At 48.7% G+C, this 23,031-nt stretch overlaps 1 protein-coding gene across 1 annotated transcript in view; it reads left to right on the plus strand.

Moving 5' to 3' along the window:
• The window catches only part of AFF4 (ALF transcription elongation factor 4), a 907,016-nt gene that overhangs the window by 89,937 nt on the left and 794,048 nt on the right, over nt 1-23,031 (plus strand). Inside the window, exon 3 of the mRNA XM_078653083.1 lies at nt 9,624-9,667. The gene's annotated coding sequence lies outside the window, so the exon portion shown is untranslated. The remainder of the gene's footprint in view (nt 1-9,623; nt 9,668-23,031) is intronic.

The following is a 23,031-nucleotide window of genomic DNA, read 5'->3' on the forward strand; positions in this document are numbered from 1 at the left end:
GCGGCAAGGGACTGGCTCGAGGGATGGCGCACGACAGGACCTCCACGCAGGACACATAGGACGAACCATGGACACCGGGACGGCAGCCGGACCGGGTCGCAAACATCGAGCAGGGGGGGTGCAGGAAGATCGCCGACACGAGCCCTGACTGCGGCCGACGGAGGAGAATAACCTGGACCACCCAGGGCACGGATGGCCGCTGTCATTCCCCTGCATGTACTATTTGAATAGCAGTCGCTGTTGGGCGCTGGAATGGGTCGCCCGGAAGAGTGCAGGGATGTCGCCTGCCCGGGGAGACGCTCTCCCCCCAACACGCAAGTACTCTGGTTTTGGGAAGGGTCAAGCGCTCTGCTCAGTTGGGGAGGCGGGCAGTTAAAGGTCCGTTAAGCAGGGAGGCAGGGAGGGGGGGGAAGGGGGTAGAGGGGGGGTGTTTAGTACTTGTTAGAAATCCACATGTAAGGTCTAGACATAATGCTTTACCGTTGAGTTGCTTGAATGATAGGAAGAACAGAGATATTTGGGCCGAAGGGTGCGATAGACCAGCACTAGAGGACCTGACAATAGCTCGCACGGGGTCACATTGTGCAACTGGCTATTTACACTGCTTGCCCGACGGAGATGGGGACTGCGCGTGTGACACTGGGCACGACACCCATACATTGCACCTTAAGATGATCGATGGCAGACTACACAGCAGGTAGTGTAGCGGGAGAGGAGCCGAAGAAACAGGGCGCACCGCTCCGCATGCTGACATGGAATGTAAGAGGGCTGGGGGATAAGGTCAAGCGCGGACTGGTGCTTACTGCATCTACCTGATCTTATACACCCCGATCAATCCGGATTCATGCCACATAGGAACACGGCAATTAATTTACGCAGAGTACACGGGGTGCTGGCAAGGGCGGAATCGATCCCCGAACCGGCGGTCATACTGGCACTCGATGCGAAGATGGCCTTCGATTTGGTAGAGTGGAATTATTTGTTCGAGGTAATGGCACGTATGGGTTTCGGACCCAGGTTCATAGCATGGGTCCGGCTGCTCTATACCAAGCCGGTGGCACACGTGGTAGCAAATGGCCACATTTCGCAAGCATTCCCGTTGAAGAGTGGTACCCGTCAAGGCTACCCTCTGTCACCGTTGCTCTTCGCAATCGCCTTGGAACCTTTAGCGAACCTTATAAGAACTACTCCGCTGCTGAAAGGAATTTCCTGGGCAGAGGGATGGGAGGACCGCCTCTCACTGTACGCGGACGATATGTTGGTGTATTTGACTGATCCGGGATGTGGTGTTCCGGCGCTGCTGGCCATTTGTGATGACCTCGGGAAAGTCTCGGGATACAAGCTGAATTGGGCAAAATTGGAGCTGTACGTTTTGAGAGGCCCAACTCCGGCTTTCGACGCAGGCTGTCCCTTAACGGTAGCCGGCTCTTCCTTTAAATATTTGGGAATCCATGTTACCATGGATCCGTTAGAATTTACCCGGAAAAACTTGCTACCACCCTTAGAGAGGCTTAAACAGGACGTTGCGTATTGGGCAGGGCTCCTGCTGACGATGCTGGGTAAGGCTGCCCTCTACGAGATGAAGCCTCTGCCCCGTTTTTTGTACATTCTAGACAATACGCCGTACCCGGTGGATCCAGGCTACTTCAGGAAAGTGTCGGCTTTGGTGGCTGGCCTTCTGTGGAGTAATCGTCCGTCGCGCATTGCGCAGGTGAAAATGCATAGGGGATGATACGACGGGGGGGATTGCGCTGCCTAACTTGAAATTGTACTACTGGGCGGCGCAATTGAAGCCCATAAATCAGTGGCTGCATGCCCCCCAGAGCGATCCGGCATTCCAAGCAGACCGGGCGCAATTGGGCTCCAACACTTTACTAGCCCCTCTATACGACCAACGAAAGGTACGCAAACTGGTGGGTCCCACGAAACTAACAGCAATGATATGGCATACGGCGCAGACAGCCCTGGGGTGGAAAGGTAAATTAACCAAACTCACTTCCCTGTGGGACTCACGGGCACTGGGAAACCTGCGAAATAGCAAGGGTTTCTCGCAATGGGATACCATAGGGATATCTACGGTGGGAGACCTATGGGAACGTGGTGCGGTGGTCCCTTTTGAGCAGCTGAGGGAGCAATACGAACTGGGAACTCGAGAATTGTACCGGTATGTCCAGATTCGGCACGCACTAATTCTGGCCATTCCCCCCGAGACGGAGGTCCCAGAGGCTTCTCCACTCGAGGATCGACTTCTCACGGACTTCATGCCGGAGCGGGCGACGTCCCTAGTCTATCGCAAATTGCTCAATAACTTGCCAGACCCCATGACTGTCCTGAGGGAAAAATGGGAGTGGGAAATTGAAGCTATGGACGAGGCTCAGTGGAATGCAGCACTGGCGTCGCCTAAGGAGGTCGGCATCTCTGCTAAATTTCGACTGGTACAATTAAAGATCCTCCACAGGGGGTACTATACTCTAACGACGCTACACCTCATACACCGGGCTCCCCACCCATACTGTCTCCGTGGATGTGGTGAAGAGGGCACGTTCTTCCACACGATGTGGGATTGCCCACGCATTCACGACTACTGGAAGCGAATAATGCGCACAATATCGCAGACGGTGGGGACCTCGTTGGTCCCGGAGCCACGACAGTGCTTACTAAATGTGTGGGGACCCAACGATTTGTCCAGGTGTGGGCATCAATGGGCTACCCTGGGCATGATAGTTGCGAAACGGGATATAGCGCAAAAATGGGGGGCGGCGGAGATACCAACAAAATCGCAATGGTGCATGAATATGGACAGGGTAATGATTACAGAGAGGGCGGTATATGCAAGCCGGGCTTGCCCGAGGAAATGGAACAAGATATGGACCCCATGGAATGAATACAGAGGGGAGATTTGTGACCTCCTGCCAGAGGAAGACACACTAACATCAGATGATGACGAAGAGGATGAATAAGGGACCCTGGAAGTGGGCGTGGGGAGCGAGAGGGCACGGGGTGGGAGGGGTGGGATTAAGAATCAGCGAGTGGACAGCAGGTGGGACTGACACTGCAATGCCCCGGTAGGAACACGCACACAGTACCGCACACCGGCTTAGGTATCGCGGCCCTAGCCGCTAACAGGTGGATTGACACCGCTTTCCTCAACGGAGGCAATACCTGACACAGTTGTTATTAGATGCTGAGTTCACTGATGACCTTAATGTGGTTTCTTTGTTGTTACGTTGATTAATGTTATAAAAACGAAAAACCAAAACATGCTAGATCATCATGCTGCTGCGACTTATGCACTTTCATACAGATGAGACTTCACGGACCACTGAGCATGGCGGCCGATAAGAGACACTCTGTTGCTGCTCAATACTTGTCTTTATAATACCGCGGCCGGCCCACCGGGTTGTAGGCCTATAGCTGTGTAAAATGTGAAAGTGCAATAAAGGTTTTTGGGAAAGAAAAAAAAAAAAGTAAGTCGCCTTTAGGGTTGCAAAATTATGTGCTTGTCCTCCTGTGTGGCAGTGCATGCCTTGCGTTCGAAGCTACTCGTGTAGGTAGAGGATGTATGGAGACGTTAACAGGGGGGATGGGCATAAGTGCAGTAAGATTTAATAAGTAGTAGGAGACTATTTGAATGCAAAGTCGACCAGTGTCCCTCAGCTCACTGGTAAATAAGGACACAAATCAACCTGTGCTAACCTAGATCGCCCAGTCAGTCACTAGATGATCCAGAATTAAGTCGTTATGCAGTGTGTCTAAAGTTACTAGGTGTTAATTAAAAGAACATAGCATCTTAACTAGGATGCAGTATTTTATAGACTTTTTTGTATATGTGAAATGCATCGAGGCCCCCTTACTGCTCAAACCCTGATTGAAAGTCTAATAGAAGGAGGATGTTAATGGCTTTAAGAACTTCTCTAGAAAAATAATTAGCCCTTCTCTATTTTTTCGTATAAGTAGGTGGCTGGTGGCTGTTTTGTCAGTCTACAGCAATATATATATATTTTTTAAAACTTGGTTTTTTATTTTGGAATGGTAGATCGTATATAAGACACAGCACTCCGTACCCCGGAGGAACTGCCACAAGCATATCACAATTTAATCAATGATCTACATAATTACTGAGAACATAAACCCCCCAGCCACCGGCCCCCCCCCCCCCCCTCTGACCCCCCGCCCTTAGCCCAGGCCCCCCTCAACCCCCCCTCAGCACAGTGTCTCTGTATCCCTGTGAAAAGAATTGCATATATATACCAGTGGGTATCAGTTCGCCCCCATATCCCCATCACCCCTGCCCTTCTGCGTTTCCTAACTATGCTGGCGGTTCCAGCCAGAGTCCCCTGTATTCTGCCCATCTTTTCCATATTTTATAATCTTTCCTGGGGCAGCCCCTGGCCTCTCCAACCCCATACAAAAATCGAGGCCATTTTTCCACACTACCACTTTGGGAGCCCGGGATCCTTCCATGCCTGAGCCACATCCCTCTTTGCGACTGCAAGACCCAGCAGGAGTAGGTGTCGCTTATACAGATTGCCGCCAACGCCTTCAAGGATGTGAAGAAGCCCTAGTTTGGGGGTGCGAGGGAGGTCCCAGCCCAACACCTCGGACAAGCAGTCCCACACCCCAGTCCAAAATCTTGTCAAGCCACCACAGTCCCACACCGTATGTAGGAATGTGCCCACTTCATGCCCACATCTCAAGCATACTGGGGATTCAATCAATCCAGCTCGCCACAGTCTCTCCCTGGTGTAATAGGCCCTGTGTAAGTATTTAAACGGAATAAATCTCAGACGCACTGCTAGGGCCGCTCCTCTAGGGGACTTGAGGACTTCTCTCCAATTTTCCTCCCCTAGCTCCCCCACATCCTTTACCCAGGTGTCCTCCAGTGTCTGGAGTTAGGATGAGCAATGCGTGACTAGCGTTTGGTAGATTCGGGATATTTTCTTTTCTTCCAGGTCCCCCATGAACACCTTTGCCTCTATCGGGCTAAATTCAGGCAAAGAGTCCAGCCCCTCCTGGAGCGAGGGCATGACGGAATTGCAAATACCTAAAGAACTGCGTGCGGGGCATACAGAATTCTTCGCTGAGCTCCTGAAAGGATTTAAGTGACGTACCCTTCAGAACGTGGCATAACGTGGAAATGCCTATAGAATCCCAGCCGCGGAAGCCCCGCAGCGAAGCTAGCTCCGGCAGCTGCCCATTGTGCCAGAACGGGGTCTCCCCCGTAAGCCGGCCCCACCGTCCCATACGACGCAGCGACTGTCTCCAGATCTGAAAGACCACTTGGGTGGCCCTGGGCAGCGCCTTCCTCAACCGTGCAGAGTATAAAATAGTATGGAGCGTCCCAGGGTCCATTAGGTAGCGCTCAAGGGCATAGGCAGGGTCTCCCCTGTCCCCATACCACCATTCATTCAGAACCAGGAGGTGGGAAGCCTGATACACACGAAGTTATTTTAACAAAGTTAGATATTGTGCATGTATCAAAGTGCATTTACATTCCGGCAGTAATTGCATTTTAGCGAAAACAGTATGCAAAGTCTTGTCACTGCGCACGCAACAAAAAATAGAAGAATAAAAAATTAATTACATTATGGTCGGGGATATGCAGTCTGTGCATTCCATAGCTTCTGTGCCGGCAACAATGCGGTCGGGGAAAGACGTAGGTATCGTGTCTGCAACACCAGCTATCAGGAAATACGGTCGGGGAAGTCTCTAGCTATTGTGCCTGAAACAGTAGCCACTAAAACAAAATAGTGCTTGCAAATTGTAAGTAAAATTTACGAAGTAACATCAGAGAACACCCTCCCCACACACCTGCGGCAGACGAGGGACCTGCTCACCTTCAGGAAGCTCCTCAAGACCTGGCTCTTCGAGCAGTAGCAGCAGCCACCCCCTTCTCCCCCCACAGCGCCTTGAGACCCTCACGGGTATGTAGTGCGCTCTACAAGTTCTATGATAGATTGATTGATTGAAACAGAGACAACCCTTATGGAAGGTTACAACTTGAGAAAAGGCGGATTAAGGAGGGACTACCAAGAAAATTAACCAATGGAAACAGGCATTTCTAAAAGACAATCAAAGGAGCCAATTGAAAACATGTACTGAAAATGGGCGGAGTTTCAAGTTCATAGCATGCCTCACAGTGCAGCGCTTGCGCTGCCCAGGCTTGACCTAATGACAGGGGTTGTTTGACAATTGGAAACGTTCTCCTGACCCACGTTTGAAATTGTTACATATTATTTGTCTACAACTAAAGTATGAATTTGCAATTTTTTTGTAGATTGGACCATGCATGTTATATATTTGACATTTGTTAAGGTCAAAAGTAAAGCATGGTTTGCATGTACGTGCCGTGTAATGTATCAAAAGATTTTTTTTGAATGAGATTAACATTGTTTTTCGTCTTTTTTCCTTATTCCTGTACTAAATTTTGAATTTGAACACCTGACCCTATACTGTTGGTTAACATAAAGCAAGCAGAATTTCAAAGTGTAACTTCTTCTGTCAAACTTTTTCCTTAACTATATGTAGTTTATTTCCCTTGCATGTAATCCATATTTTCCAATGCATCCAATACTTGCCATTTAATAAAAAAACCTATTTTAATTAAATGATGTAGTGAGATTAAGTGTGTGAAATTCACATCATTTCCTTTCATCTACACCAGATTTTGGGAAATTATGTATAATTACACAAAATTCAAATCTGTCACTTAGTGCTATATTTTTGCGTTAAATGCATGCTGTTAATTTTTGCCATGAGGGTGCATTTTGCTCTTTAATAAAGTGCAAAAGACACGACTGCCACAAACAACGAATAACTGCTCGCAGTGCTCTCGTGCAATATTTTTCCTGCGAAGTGCCATAATTTCGAGAGTTTCACGTAACAAGAAATTACACCAGTTTAATAAAAAATTTCCCCGGGCTCAGTTAACATTCTTTATGCACAATCCAAATGATAGAATGTGGTTTTTGTGGCTTAGAAAGTTGATATTTCCTAGTTTGGAACCGAACCAATTTATAAAAATTCTAGAGAAATCCCAGTTTGTAGTGTTTAGGTCTCGGCTAGCGTAGGCTGCGCTTGCGCAGTCTCGCTGCCGAGATTTTATGTTTTCTAGTAGGGAGGTAAACTAGCTAGCTCTTCTCCATTGGCTGGCTTCCTAAACAGCAGCCAGCCATTGGAGAAGAGCTTTGTCTGTAACTTTAAGCCCCGTCCGTTTCGGATTGAGGGACGTGTTTTTTGCTGTCCTTTCTCTCCGTGACGTCTTCAGTCACTCAACAAAAAAACACGCCCCCCAGTCTGAAAAGGACGGGGCTTATCCGCAGCTGCTGCCACCATTTTGCTTGTTTGTTTTTGGGCTTGTGCTGTTAGTGGTCTCTCTCCCTGCATGCGCCTCTACCTCTGTTTGTGTCGAGGCTCCAGGTCCGGTCTTCCGTACGGCAGCCTTGCTGCTGTGCCTGCACCATGGGGGGCGTCGTAACGTATTCTGTGCGGCAGGCTGGTGCACAGGTCGAGCTGGGGCCGCTGCTGGACTGTCAGCCATTTGCGTGCACTTAGAAGTCCAGGGCTGTTCTGTGCAGGGGGTGCAGTGGAATGGCTCGGAGCTTTGTGCCGGGTGGTGCTCGGCGCTGCAGTCTGTGGCTGGCGTAATTTTGGAGTGGTTCTTAGGGCTGTGGGGTTGTCGGGTGCTCCTGCGTTCTCGCCGTGGTGTATTTGCTGGCAAGCCTCCCTGTTTACAAACCGGCCGGCGTTGTGGTACCACTGGGTCTCCCCCGCCCTCTTTGGTGCCGATGCACTTCCAGGCTACCCTTCCTGCTTCGAGACTGTGCCGGGTGGTGCTCGGTGCTGCAGCCTGTGGCTGGCGTCCTTTTGGAGTGGTTCTTAGGGCTGTGGGGTTGTCTGGTGCTCCTGCGTTCTCACCGTGGTGTATTTGCTGGCGAGCCTCCCTGTTTACAAGCCGGCCGGCGTTGCGGTACCACTGGGTCTCCGCCTCCCTCTTTGGTGCCGATGGACTTCCAGGCTACCCTTCCTGCTTCGTGCCCGCCCACCCTCCTCCCGCTTCTCTACGGGGATTCGGGAGCTGGAAGACCCCAGTCCGAAATTCCCGCCTCACCCCTTGGAACTACTGAGGGCACCGGGAGTGTATTCTGGGTCGGCCTTATTCCCGGGTCACACTGCCGACTCTGGAGGAGCGGAGGCACTCACGATGGTGGCTGCCCTATGGGGCATTTGCCCTGTGGACCTGTTCTCACCGTCACTCGTCGGTGTTGCAGCGGGTGCCCTCTTTTCTCCTCAATGGTGTTTGGTATACTGCCCCATATGCCTGTTCCTCCGTCCTTGGTGCGTGTCTGGTGGGTGCTTGTACCGCCCATGGGCGTATGGCACTTTTGGGCTACTCATGGGGGGGCGCCGAAGGGCTTTGGGGCACATTTGCTCATTTTCGGTCTCACCCTATGTGTTTGCGCCCCCTATTCTTGGGGCTGCTGTGTCTTGGCTGTTTTCTCATCTCTTTGCTTTGGCTTTGATATGCGTGTCTCACTCTGTGTTTCGTGGGGTTGTTACGTTCTGGCGGGGCTGTTGTCGCTTTCCTGCTCTGCGTTTTGTGCGTGGGTCTGTCTGGTTGGGGGTGTCAGAGGTGCTCTCCGGATTCTTTTGTGTGGTTGCGGCAGATGGGGACCGGTATAAGACGTTCCCTGATGTTTGTAGGAAATCTCTGGTGTTTTTGGCGGATTTAATGGCGAGGGCTGTGGAGCCGCTTCAGCAAGCAACCATTTCCCTCGGCCGCTAGCCACGCCCCCCCCCCCCCCTATAGTGTTTAAAGGTCAAGTTTTCCCTTTCAGACTGTGTGTGGGTGCGTGGCTGTGTGTGGCGCTGTGTGTGTGTGTGGCGCTGTGTGTGTGTGTGGCGCTGTGTGTGTGTGTGGCGCTGTGTGTGTGTGGCTCTGTGTGTTGCGCTGTGTGTGTGGGTGCAAATGCAAATGCAATAGGTCTCGCATTTGCGAGAGATTAAGCTATTGGCATTGTAAATGACAATGCCATTTATTTATGTTTTAAAAACAAAAATAATGTCATGAGCAATGCCAATAGCTCTAACTTTAACAAAGACAAGACCATTGCATTGTAAATGCTTGTTCAGTTATATGTTCGTGGTCGTCTGCAAAATGTATAATTGAAAGAAAACAAATATACACAGGGCAGTGGTGATACATTTCAATCAACCTAACGCTTTCCTTTAAGTAATTTAATTTTAAATTGCCTTAATGTCATGTGTACATTAACGTGTTCATACTGACCTTACTTTAGAGTGTGCATTTTTACTTTTCAGTTAAGTCCTCCTCGGGTTAGGCCACAGTGGCGTATGTGGGGCAAGATTCAGACTTACCTTTTAAGGTGGGAAAAATTAAAAATGCACTTCAAATGGGTGATACATTGTCAGTTTAGTGGGAGCAATTTTCGACATGCATGTGTGATTATTTTTATCCCTGCATGTTTATGAATATACACTCGGTAAATTACCTAAAATAAAGGCTGTATTTTTCCCCACAGAGATATGCAATGTTAGTCATCTTTCATCCTTGTTCTAAACCTGTAGGAACCATTAACATTTTCTTTCGCATATTTTTGTAGATGGACTTTTGTGCTTCAGTAAGAGTTTAAATTGTGCATCCAAAGTAAGTACATTTTTAGTTTCTTTGTTATTTAAAGACATTTATATTGTATAATTTCTGGATCTATTAGAGACTTTTTAAGGTCCGATTTGATGAAGTTTGGGTTTGTTGCAATAGCTGCTACCATGTGATGACAGTAGCATGTTGGCAAACATGAAGTGCTTAAGTTGATTTGCAGAATCAGTATGAGAAATTTGAAAGTATTCATGTTTGCATATGTGATTTTTATTAAACAACAAAAACAAGTTGGTAGTCTGCAACTCCATGCGAATAGTTTCCAGAAGCCGTTTCTTTTTCATCTTTTTGGTACTTGCTACATCCAGTCATGTTTATTTCAAACCTCAAAGCTTTCGGCCACTGTACAAAACTTTAGTTTAACCTAACCATTAATTTTACTAATAGAAGGACATGCAAAAAAAAAAAAAACTAAAGATACACAATTGCTTCTTTGAAATTCACATCATATACTTAAATTCCACTGACCTCTTTCAGTCTACCAGGTCCATATTATGCAAAGGGTTCAGCACCCCTTTTTTACCACTGTGCATTCACTAAATTACGGAGCAGCAGCTTCAAAGGCACTTTATATTTCAAGGAGAAGGCACATGCAGCCTCCACTCTAAATATGAAAAAGAAACCCCACCCCGCACTCCAAGTGACTGCCCCTGCCTGCAGTGGTTCTGACTGGGTGGTCCACAGGGTCCTCCTTTTCTCCCTTCCAGAGGGCTTCCTTCAGGAGGCCCACCATTTTGTGGTGCACTGTGAGTGCACTTTGTAAGGGCTTGTTTGCGTACGTGTCTATAATAGTACGCAGGTGCAGAGGTACTGTGATTCCCTCATTTGCAAGGTGCCATACCCCCTGTAAATGAGGGAATGCCAACTCATGATAGCGCTGGCGCTACATGTGTACCAGTGCTATCAGTATCCTGTTGATCTTCTATAATACCATTGTGCCCCTGGGCGCACATAACCTTTGCGCCTCCGTGGTACAATGTATAAAACAGCCCCAGCTCTTCATCTCTAAGCTTGCAGAATCCACTGGTGCTTCATGTTTTCTTTTTGCCCCAAAACCAGTGTTTGTGTGCCGTGGTTTACTCTATTTGTTTCACTGGTCTTCCACCACAGGAGGTAAACTGTTAAAGTGTTAGTTTCTCTTCTTGTGAATAAATATTACCAGCCCATAGTATTGCAGCTCCACTGTCTCTATAATAACCCATAGTTTAGTATTGATTGTTCAAAGACAAATGTACATCTTGAAATATTTCTTGAGTTTCAATTATGCACATCCTTCTTTCTGCAGTCTATATAAAAAAAAAACATTCTGCACACAAATTGTGTACTACGTTACAAACTGTCAAGTGCCTTAATAGTATGTTGCAGGGCTGAGTAGGGAATGTCTGCTTTAAATATTTTGAGCATAGATAGTACTGCTGCTATTTGAATATACGACTACATCTATGGAGTAGTGCATTGAGGCAGGTTAGGCAAGTATAAGATATGTCTAAAATATTCCATGCATAAATAGATTAGCAGTGTGAGGCTCTAGAAGTGTTCTCTGGAGTGTTGGTGCTTCTGCTTTCATCATACTAATTAGGTTGTCTTGGGCTCTGTGTAATGGGCTTAGTTATTTTTGGTAAATCACCATAAGGAGGTGAGGTTGGTGTGTGATTCTCAAAGGTTTGTATGGCATGTGTTGCATGGGTGCATAGCTGTATGGAAACTCACCCAGATACCTAGCTTTTGCGTCCTAACATATTGATGAGAAACACTATTTAGTGTAATGATGCACAGATTATCTAGACAGTTCTCACATGTTACACTAAACCAAAGTTGTGTTTCACATTAAAGTGCATATTCATGCACCCTTTAAATTAGTTTTTTAGTTGAAAAGCTAAATCGTATTGTAATTAGTTGTATCGGAGAAGAATCCGCTTATCACTTGGATCACTGGTGCAATGCTTGAACCGGGGTTGCCGCTGGCACTTGTTTTTTGGGACCAGCTCTTATTTCTGTCCACCAGACATTTAGAGGGAACAAAAGAGGGTAAAAGACCCCCCAAAAAAAGGAGAAGGAAGAGAAACCTGCAAAACTCACAAAGGGACAAAGCAGGAACCTGCAACATGAGATCAAGGTGCAGGTAGTGGATTGAAGAGGCTTGAGGAAAATTTAAGACTAAGATGCCTTGGTATTTGGTGCACAAACGTTCAGTAGCGCCAGCCACTAGCATCTTGGAAAGCTTTGGGCACCGGCACTCATTCTTTTACAAATTAGTCACTGTACAGGTGACCACACGTATGCTTAAAATGCCACACTGTTCCATGCTTGAGGATTCCTGTAAGACCTTTGACAACACCTACATGATGGCTTTTTCCTTGAAGGATGCAGCACAATGCAGGCAATGGTTTTCCAGGTCAGGCTAGGACCATAAATTGTTCCTTTATTTACATCATGATAGTCAAACTGCTCTAATTATTGCTCTCATGCCAGCAGCCCATCTTTTACAGAGAATGTATGGAGGCCCATTTATGTCCAGTGCATAATGAGGCGGATGTTTCAGGTGGGGCCTGCCGGCACTTTTATTTTTTGTCATTGGACATTTCCTGAGAGTAAGAGAGGGAAAAGCAAAGTTTAAAGAAGGAGAAATGGAAAACCAGACACAAAGCGAGAAAGCAGGAACCTACAAAAGTGAACTGAATGGGCATGAGGTGTCTGGAATCCACCTTTGCCTCTAATTGACTACCAATGTAGTCAGTTTTGGAATTTAGCATGCTGACATGTGATGGCACTGGCTTATAAGCAGAGCGTTTGACCAGATCACTGCCCAGTTAAATTAAACACTGCCCAGATCAGGGAAGTGGCATGACCAAATCATATTGTGCCATGGTTAGATGGGAAAGGAATGAGTTTGATTCTCCCCACGGGTCTCGAAAGGGAGACACTGATGATCGTCCCTGTGAGAAGCCTTTGACATCAAAAGGCGATTGAGGGAAAGCGAGGGCCAACAAATGCTCGGAGGAGGTGCCAGACCCAAAGTAAAAGGTGTCAAAGCTTCTTGACACCAAAGAGGCAGGACCTTGGAAAACGGTTAAAATAAAAGAAGGCTCGAGACCAAAATGGCAGCGATCCTAGAGGAAGGATTTTGAGGCTTAAATGAAGGAATTCAAAATCTTCTCAAAGATCCCAGAGGAAAGTAATGGGTAGGAAGACCATCACAGCAAACTTGATTCACTGAAACTGGAGTACCACGGGATCTACCAGTATGCTGCAAGTAGTGACGAACAGGGATAGGACCTTGAAACTGATTTGCCGGAAGAGGTTGTTGTCACATACCCCTCAAAACCTTTGCCACCCGACGACCTCACGATGTACAACGCCTTGGTGAAAAGGGCGGCATATGTTGGGTACAGTTAGAGGAAGAGAAGACGCAAGATTGTTTCATCCTAGAGTAGAAACCTGTACCGTCCCATGCTGTCAAGCATTCTAGATCAAGGGAGGTTAGAGGAGAAAAATTAACATTTCTCGAAAGACCCTGTCAAGAGCAATACAGTAGCAGATCCCATCATTGTACCACAGCAAGAAAGCGGGTGAATGGTCCAACATCCACAGGACCCTCTTTAGAGAAAAGAAAGCAAGCAAGCAAGTGGAAATGGTAGGCCAAACATTTAAAAGGATGACTACGACAACATGGAAGATCGCAAACTCGAACACTCTTAAAGCACTGTGTCCACAGTTACTGGGAGGAAGTTGGAGGGCTCCTGACGCACCTCCCAGAAGAGTATCAAGAGGAAAGCCGCAGTGTTATAAAGCAAAGCAATAGCCATTACATGCCTGAAATCTATTTTAGATTGTCCAGATACAGCCAGTAGACAAACTGTAACACAAGAATCTACGAGAAGGCACGCATGGCTCCGGATGCCTGCATTTAGAAAGGAGGTGCAGGTGAACATCATAAACACGCCCTTCTCAGGGGACAGCCTGTTTGGATCCGTTGTGGACAACACAATACAGCAAATTAAGAAAGATAATGACACCTCAAACGATTATGGAGCATTGATGTTCTGTGGACAGCCAAGTAAGAAAATGTGGGAAGACCTGCAGGGGGAGTAAGCTATCAAGGTGCAACACTCCACCACTCCTTCCAGCAGCCGGCCTAACACCAAGGTATACAGCAACAGTGGAAATTCCAAATACAACAGCGTCCGCCCTTTCAGGGCAAAGCCAGGAAAAGGGGGCGCCTTCAAGAGTAGACCGCTCCTCCAGTAAGTGACTCAGAGTACCAGACCCCCCACCTCATAACACCTTTGGGAGGCAAGTTAAAGGTTTCCTCCCGGGCTGGGGTAGAGTCCCAAAAGACAAATGAATCCAACATCATTCAGCTTGGTTACTGCATAGAACTGGTAAAGACACCATTGGGAGTCAAACCAAAGAAAACTACATAGAGAGGAAGAAAGGCTCTGCAACGCAAAGGTCAGGACCTTTTTCAAAAGGGAGCAATAGAGAGGGTGCCCATAGCGAAAATCAATCAAGGAAACTGCTCTATTTGTAACGGAAAGAGTACATGAAGAGCTCACAAGGTGGAACCTAGACAACATAACTGTAGGCAGGACCTTCATACAACCAACCCCTACAGAGATCACCATGTAGGCATCCCACACAAGCTATGGAGCGTACATGGGAGAGTAAATGTTCAGATGGATATGGAGAATGGAAGAAGCTATCCAGCACGTCAATATCTTGGACTAAAGACCGGTTTCCTGGCCCTAAAGACCTTTAAGACACAAGTGACGGGATGGCAGTGAAAATTCAGATGAACAACTCAGCCACAATGTTCTATCAAAAACAAACGAAGAGGGACAAGTTCACGTACTGTTAAAACCAACCCAGGAGATCTGGATATGGGCTATTGAGAGAGGAATACACCTCATAATACACCTGACTGTTGTTGAAAATGAAGAGGCAGATCGAATAAGCGGACAAGCCTCACACGTATGTGAACTAAATGGCAAAGTGCTCAAAGAGGGCTTCCAGCAGTGGGGCACACCAGACATCAACTAATTTACAACCCTAGAAAACACAAAATGCTGCGCCTTCGATCCAGGTACCAACACTGCCTCTCCCAGGGGAATGCCCTGTCTACAGACTGGTTGGGGAAATTTGTGCATGCTTTTCCATCTATTCCCTTCATACCTTTAGTGGTAAAGTGCAAATCGTCCCACATGACAATTATTGCAATTTTTCCACAGTGGGCCAGACAAACATGGTTCTAAGACCTGGTGCAGGGAGATGTTAAAAAGGTTGCCAAGAAAGCACAGTCCATGCAAGGAGGCAAGGTATACCAGCCAGAAAGAAGTAAACCGCCTGATTCTAGCTGCCTGGCTCCTGAAGGAATAGTTTGTGCAATTGTAGCTCCCAAAACGTTCAGTGGATGTTCTAAAGGAAGCAAGAATGCTAAGCACAAGGAAATTCTACATGGAAAAATGGCATAGGTACGTACGTCCAATGGTGCAAAGGCAAGGTGCCGCTCCTCTGCATAACTGAGGACACTACAGTGATCAGATATCTCACCCACCTTCTAAACAACGTACTGACACACCTTTTTTAAGGTGCACTTGGTGTCAATAGTAGCCTGGACAAGAATTCACATAGAAAGGAGTGAAACAAGCATTGGAAATGCAATAGGTCTCGCAGCATTAGAGTTAGTGCTTTTAGAATTGTTTATGGGTTTTTTTGTAAATCTTTAGCATTTTTGTTTCCTGTAGCCAATGCTAAAGAATTAAAAAAAAAAAGCCATAAACATTTCTAAAAGCTCTAACTCAAATGCTCCGAGACCTATTGCACTGTGTGAGGGTGAGGGGTTGAGGGTGAGTGAGGGTGAGTGAGGGGTTGAGGGTGGGTGAGTGAGGGAGTGAGGGTGAGGGGTTGAGGGTGAGTGAGGGTGAGTGAGGGTGAGTGAGAGTGAGTGAGGGTGAGTGAGAGTGAGTGAGGGTGAGTGAGAGTGAGTGAGGGTGAGTGAGTGAGGGTGAGTGAGTGAGGGTGAGTGAGTGAGGGTGAGTGAGGGTGAGTGAGGGTGAGTGAGGGTGAGTGAGGGTGAGTGAGGGTGAGTGAGGGTGAGTGAGGGTGAGTGAGGGTGAGTGAGGGTGAGTGAGGGTGAGTGAGGGTGAGTGAGGGTGAGGTATTGAGGGTGAGGTATTGAGGGTGAGGTATTGAGGGTGAGGTATTGAGGGTGAGGTATTGAGGGTGAGGTATTGAGGGTGAGGTATTGAGGGTGAGGTATTGAGGGTGAGGTATTGAGGGTGAGGTATTGAGGGTGAGGTATTGAGGGTGAGGTATTGAGGGTGAGGTATTGAGGGTGAGGTATTGAGGGTGAGGTATTGAGGGTGAGGTATTGAGGGTGAGGTATTGAGGGTGAGGTATTGAGGGTGAGGTATTGAGGGTGAGTGAGGGTGAGGGTGAGGTATTGAGGGTGAGGTATTGAGGGTGAGGTATTGAGGGTGAGGTATTGAGGGTGAGGTATTGAGGGTGAGGGTGAGGTATTGAGGGTGAGGTATTGAGGGTGAGGGTGAGGTATTGAGGGTGAGGTATTGAGGGTGAGGGTGAGGTATTGAGGGTGAGGGTGAGGGTGAGGGTGAGGTATTGAGGGTGAGGTATTGAGGGTGAGGTATTGAGGGTGAGGTATTGAGGGTGAGGTATTGAGGGTAGAGGGTGAGGTATTGAGGGTGAGGTATTGAGGGTAGAGGGTGAGGTATTGAGGGTGAGGTATTGAGGGTGAGTGAGGGTAGAGGGTGAGGTATTGAGGGTGAGTGAGGGTAGAGGGTGAGGTATTGAGGGTGAGTGAGGGTAGAGGGTGAGGGTGAGTGAGTGTGAGGTGTTGAGGGTGAGGGTGAGTGAGGGTGAGGTGTTGAGGGTGAGGGTGAGTGAGGGTGAGGGTGAGTGAGGGTGAGGTGTTGAGGGTGAGGGTGAGTGAGGGTGAGGCGTTGAGGGTGAGTGAGGGTAGAGGGTGAGGGTGAGTGAGGGTGAGGCGTTGAGGGTGAGTGAGGGTAGAGGGTGAGGGTGAGTGAGTGTGAGGTGTTGAGGGTGAGTGAGGGTGAGGCGTTGAGGGTGAGTGAGGGTGAGTGAGGGTGAGGCGTTGAGGGTGAGTGAGGGTGAGGCGTTGAGGGTGAGTGAGGGTGAGGCGTTGAGGGTGAGTGAGGGTGAGGTGTTGAAGGTGAGTGAGGGTGGGTGAGGGAGGGTGAGGGGTTTAAAATGTTACTCAACAAGTGATTAAATTGCATCCTAAAGTACGTAACAGCTTTTTACTAACAGAGCCCCTTCTATCACTCAGAGTAAAATATTTATTGAAAAGTTGCAATTTGCACTTAGCACAAAAAAGTCTATGTGCACACTTATAATAAAAGGTGCCCCTCTTTTATTATGTGCATTCCGGTGATGATAAGGTTTTTGTTTTAAGCACAGCAGTGAACTGAAAGAATTTGCTGCAGTGGTGTGTTTACCAAAACATATGGTAATAGCATGCGAGATAGTTTGTTTAAACGCTCTCTCCAAATATTTGTAGGTGAAAGGTATAAATCCATACAGGGCCTGCCTAGCATTCCATCCTTTTGAAGTAGACAAACAAGAACCACGGCGTTGGCTAACAAGCCAGTATATAAGTAAAAAGCGCTTGTGTTTTTTTGCAGTGCTGTAACAATGGAAACGATTATTCCACATTACATTCGTACAGAATTCCACCCTAACAATTGTCAAGCAAAAGCTTAGATTATGGAGTGGCGTGTGTAAAATCATCTGTAATCAGGCTTATTACAATACGGAAGTTAAGCTCTTTCTTTCGAAAATGTAGCCTACTTTAAAGCTGTTAAAAAATGTAGCTCATGTCATAACAACAAACGTAACTATAGACTGCTTGGGTAAATTAACAAAAGGCACATCGAGTTTTCCCGCGCTCACTTGACACAGTCGATCATCGGACAGAGTATTCTGAAATAGGACAGCAGTTTCTACCTACGATTCTCAGGAAAAAATATTTAGGCCCAAAAAGAAATCCACTGAATTATCCATGAACTGCGTGGACGCTTCGTCCAAAAGGGGCCGCGATATTATCAGAGGAAAAGATGGAAGCCAGCTAGTCATATTATTTATGACAAGCCGCACGTGACAAGCTGAAGGGCAGGTAGAGGAAAAAAAACAATATCCCAACTGGTAATATTTAGGAGACAATTAAGTATGTATGCTAAAAGCATTACTAGTACCGAAATAAGGAGACTGAGAACAATTTAAGGACTTGATTTGTTATTCATCATATGTTAAGCAAGAGGAGGGAAAAAAGAACAAATAAACAATTATACAGTTATGGCAGCACTGTATGAACAAATCAAACAACCCGATTGTACTTGGTGCTCAGGTATGTGCAGGTGACATAGGTGGCGACGCAAGTAACAGAAACGGACAGCGTGAGCGGCGCAAGGTGAGTGATAGTGTCAATATATACAGTGAAAAAAGTGGCTCAAGAATGAATTACAGAGGTGAAAGAATTTAGAGAGTTATTGATTTGAAATGAGTCATCATGGAAAACTGCGCCATGTCTTGCGCTGTGTTGTCGACGACGTTTCGATCCTCGTCAATTGGGATCGTCTACAGGACAAGATTGTGTTGTTTAGAGGGTGCTGTGGGAGGGAAAGAAGAGGTGAGGGAGGGTAGGAGGTGCGTGCAAGACTATAGAGCGGCTCCTAGGTGGGCCGTCTAAGAGACTGCTGCGCATAAGAGCAGGGGGCATGAACACTACCAGGGTGGTGAAGTAAGAGCCTGGACATAAGGTTGTGTGTCAATTCTGGGGCATCTGGGTGAGTAGGCAATTGGTAGGGGAGCAAGGGCGGCCAGGTGGGGGGAAGGGGTGAAACACAGAGTGGCGAAGAAGCTCACGGTGGCTGTGCAGTAAGCGGGAAGAACAGAATGAAGAGAGTAGCCTCAACGTCTGCAATCACGTCATGGTAATGGGCTAGGAAGCCGGCAGGTAGGTGAGTCTAGAAGAACATACCGAGGCGGAATACCGAGAGGCAAAGGACCCGAACTCGCGATGTGCAATTAAGTCAGACTAAGGGTGACAACGAACAGTTTCAAGGTGGGGGCCAGGAATGGGAAGTACAAAAGCCGTGGGTTAGTAAGGTCAAAGTGCAGGAGGAGGGATGTCGAAATCCTGGGGCTGATTCACTCGCGTAAGGCATAGTATCAGTGTGGCGGCATCTGGAAGTAAGCGCTCAAACCATGGCCAAGTTGTCGGACCGGGTGGGGTGACATACCGGAGCAGTGCGAAAGAGAAGTGGCCAGATGAAGCGCTTAGGCGGCAGAGTTACCTGGAAAAACAATGTAGATCGGAAGATCAGTAATTAAGGTGCTTCCAGTCGGATGGGCAACATCTGTAGTGGGGGAATAAAGGAGTGGAATGAGGGACGAGGGAACATTGGTGAAGCCGGGCGGGTGAGCTGGGGGGAGCGTGTAAATACCTGAATAAAGCGGGAGGCACAGCGCGGGCGATCGGTGCCACATCCGTGGACGTCAGGTGCTTCGCAGTACGGCGTTCCACGCGTTGTGGTAGAATACCTGGCAGAGGAAAGGGAGGGGAAAGGCTAAGGATAAGGACTGGTGGAGGACGGTCGAGGAGAGGGGGGGTAAAAGAACACGGCGGGCTGTGTACCTGAGTCAGTAGAGGAGCTCTCATGGAGTCAATCCAGGGGCCGTTGTTGCTTCGGCAGGGTTACTGTGGAGCCGGTCGACAAAGTTGAATACCAGGAAGTGGTGTGTCACGAGGGGTGTGATGTGGTAGCAAGGGGCCAATCTGGATGTGGTGAAGGGGCGGGGCCGGGGAGGGGAGTGGAAAAAGGGGAGCCTGGCTCTGTATAACAAGCAAATATTTTATTCAAACTGCTGAAGTAAAAAAAACTCTAGCAACTGAATAATATTTATGGAAACAACAAACCTTTGCAAGTCGATGGTTTTCATAAAGTTGTTTTTAAGGAGGGAAGAGAGGGGAGGGGGGAGGAGAAATGCGAGACGGCGGGAAGGGGGCAGACATGGCGGGGAGGGGGCGGAGCGGGGGAGAGGGTGTGTGTGTTAGGAGGGCATTGCGAAATGTGAGACGGCGGGAAGGGGAGGGGGCGGAGCGGGTAAACAAAGACGGACGTGCACGTGCTTTTAAGGTCAATGCGCATAAGCTCAATGCGCATGCGCATTGACCTTAAAAGTCACGGGCACTGCAAGGAATCGCCACGATTCCTTGCAGTGTGGATAAAGAGTGGATAAGTCGCAATACTCTCGCTTGCTCGATGCGCATGCGCATCGACAGGCGAGACCTAAAAACAGTAGGGGGTTTTTTCCTAGAGTGGAGCTGGCGCCTCCTGAGTATGCTTAATTATGTGTAAACTATCTGTGCGGTGCAAAAAGGTGAGGGAAACTAACACCCTAAACCTTCCAACGGGACCGTTGGCGCGGTCCACGATTAACATGTAACACAATCCTATGCTCACACTGTATTAATCAACACTTATGATGTGGTGTTATCCCCGTATTATGATCGCATATTAAAAACACATTGATAAGTTATTATGACTTTCAATGAGTATAGTTGGGTGTTCTTTATTTTAGGACTGCTTAGCCAACACATGTTTCGTCGTGGGTGATATCCCAATCGACTTCTTCAGGGCTGCAAAACAAAATATATATGTGGGATCACCTGATCCAAAATTCAATTGTGAAAAATTAATATTTATAAAGTGAACACCAAGTGACTTTCAGGTTAACAAGCCACATAGCAATGCAACTGTTTACTGTGCAAAGGTTTAATGTGCGCATGTGTCGCCCACACAATACAGTCCAAATGGTGGTTGTGTATTAAATTGTCTGTATTATGCGACTTAGTCCCAACAAGTGGTTAAAATGTGTAACCTTTAGAATTACTATTCGAGATCGGTCTTTGTAGCCCAAGTGATAGCCAGCTGAATCACTGGGGGTGTGGCTAACTGCCGAGCATAGCGGCCGCACAGTAAGCGAGCTCCGTGCCCAGACCTGCTGCATCCTGCATAATCCTAGCGGTTTCAGCTTCTAATCGTCACAAAATTTCATGCCAAGTGAGCCCCTGTGGACCGGGCTGGCAATTGCCCAGTGAAATCGCTGCTGTGTGCTGCCGGCGCCTCCTGAACACCGAGGTGGGCCTGGCTGCTGGACGTGGGCTGCGGAGCCGGATACCTGTCGCCAGGGACGAGTTGAGGTGTCGGAGGCTGGGTCTGGCGCTGGTGTGCCATTCTATGCTCCTGCAGTCGCTGTGAGGCCTCCCTGGGACTGAGGAGGGGGGTAAAATGTCAGAGTGAGCGATGCGGGGATCGGGTCCGGCCCGCGAATTTCTGAGGCCCGGTAAAAGAGTGACCCTGTCGTGCAGCCTACCTGATGCCCCCTGGCTGCCCTGAGAGTGTCCAAAGCCCTGTGATGTTGTGTGCACCACCGGCGACCATACCTCGGAATCCAGAGCTGGAACGTGAGGTGCGACGCTGTGATGGCGGCCGCTGACGTATGCCTGAGACCCTGAAGTACCGGGTAAGAGTGACGCTACATGTGGATCCTCACCGCGCCTATGCCCCGCTTCGCCGGCTCTGCGTACATCGGCGGCCTGGGTGCTGTGTGTGCGGACGGGACCTGTCCCTGGCGCTTTTCACTGCTATCCTCTACTTGAGCACGGCGGCCGCATGGAGGGGATCGCCCAGGGGAGTGTTGACTGGCCCTCTTGCTGCCACTGAATGGCTATTGCGGGCCGGGCTCGCCGGTGATAGTTGGTGTGCTGGCCTGCACCAAGACCTTGCGTAACACTGGGTTTGGCATCGGATGCTGCTGCTGGTGGGGGAGCCGCCATATGCCTGGATCAGCCTGGGGGAATGGGCATGTGCAGACCTGGACCTATCGAGCTATACCGGTGAAGAGGAGGACACCTTACCGTGGGCCTGAGGAACCACTCTCAACTCACTGTGGCCCATTGCGCAAATCCCAGCCGCACGCATTACCTGTCCACTCCCCCCCCCCCCCCCCCCCCCCAACCCCCCCCCCCACCGACGCGGCGTGAGTTGCTGGGACCCACTGCGGGACTGGGTGTGGAGACAGCTCTGGGTGGGCCTGGCCCTCCTGGGAGGGTACCTGTGAGGGGCCATCTGGGACAGCGTTGCGGTCCCCTGCTTGAGCCTCTCCATTTATGTGCTGCCGGGGAGGCAGCGCCGTCAGAACTGGGCGCTATTGACGGTTGTGAGATCGTGGTGGTGTCCTACATACGACCATTGGATGGTGGACCTCCGGGCCAGTGGTGAGAACACCCATAGCAGTTGAGGGAGTCCCTGTCTGACGTCTCCCCTGGGCCCGCAGCTGGCACTATCATACCACGCCACAATGGGCCAGCCAAGGGGAAGGACTCTGGTGCTTCTGATAGACAGCAGATTGATGACTCTATGCCCACCATGCAGCCTCTTACCGGCGTTCCGCCCACTGACTTGGGGACCCCTCGGACTAGCTGGACCTTATCCTAAAGGAGGTACGTGACTCATGGCAGGCCATTGAGAGACAACTTGGGACTCTAACAACGGGGTTCACCCTCCTTAGAGCTGATCATGACAAGATAGCTACGGTTGTCAAAGATAACAAACGCACTCTACTGGAGTTAGCGCCACTAAACAAGGAGCATGGCGCACAGATTGCGCAGCTCCAATAACAGGTTGCGGGTCTGCAGGAAAGGGCGGATGACGCAGAGGGCCTCACCTGGGGCAACAACATCCTAGTCATAAGCCTGCCGGAACGATGCGAGGGGACACACTACTAGGTTCATGGAACAGTGGCTCAGGGACCACATGGCCCCGGAGGGCCTCTCGGTTATTTTCTACGTAGAAAGGGCACACAGAATACCGACGGACAGACCAGTGGCGGGAGCTCGCCCCCGGCCCTTGATTGTTATAGTTCTGAATTTCAGGTATCGAGACCTCCTACTGCAAAAGGTGACAGAGCTGTCCCACATCCAGTATGAGAATCAGTGGATATCCCTGTACCCAGACTATACCGCTCTAGTCCAACGTCAACGTTCCCACTACCAAGACGTAAAGAAAAAACTCTGGGCACTGAATGTCAAATATGCGCTACTATTCCCAGCTAAGCTGAAAGTGATCCATGACCACAAAACACAGTTCTTTGAATCTCCGGGCGAGATGGCTGAATGTGCTGGTGTTACACGGTAGTATACCTTAGATTTCGATGCAGGATAGCTACAGCGTGAGTACTTGGAATGTACGGGGTCTGGGATTGATCAACAAACGACAGAGTACATGCACAGTTGAATAGGCGACTCACAC

The sequence above is a fragment of the Lissotriton helveticus genome, chromosome 7 (genome assembly GCF_964261635.1).
Source record: "Lissotriton helveticus chromosome 7, aLisHel1.1, whole genome shotgun sequence".
NCBI classification, from domain to species: Eukaryota; Metazoa; Chordata; class Amphibia; order Caudata; family Salamandridae; genus Lissotriton; species Lissotriton helveticus.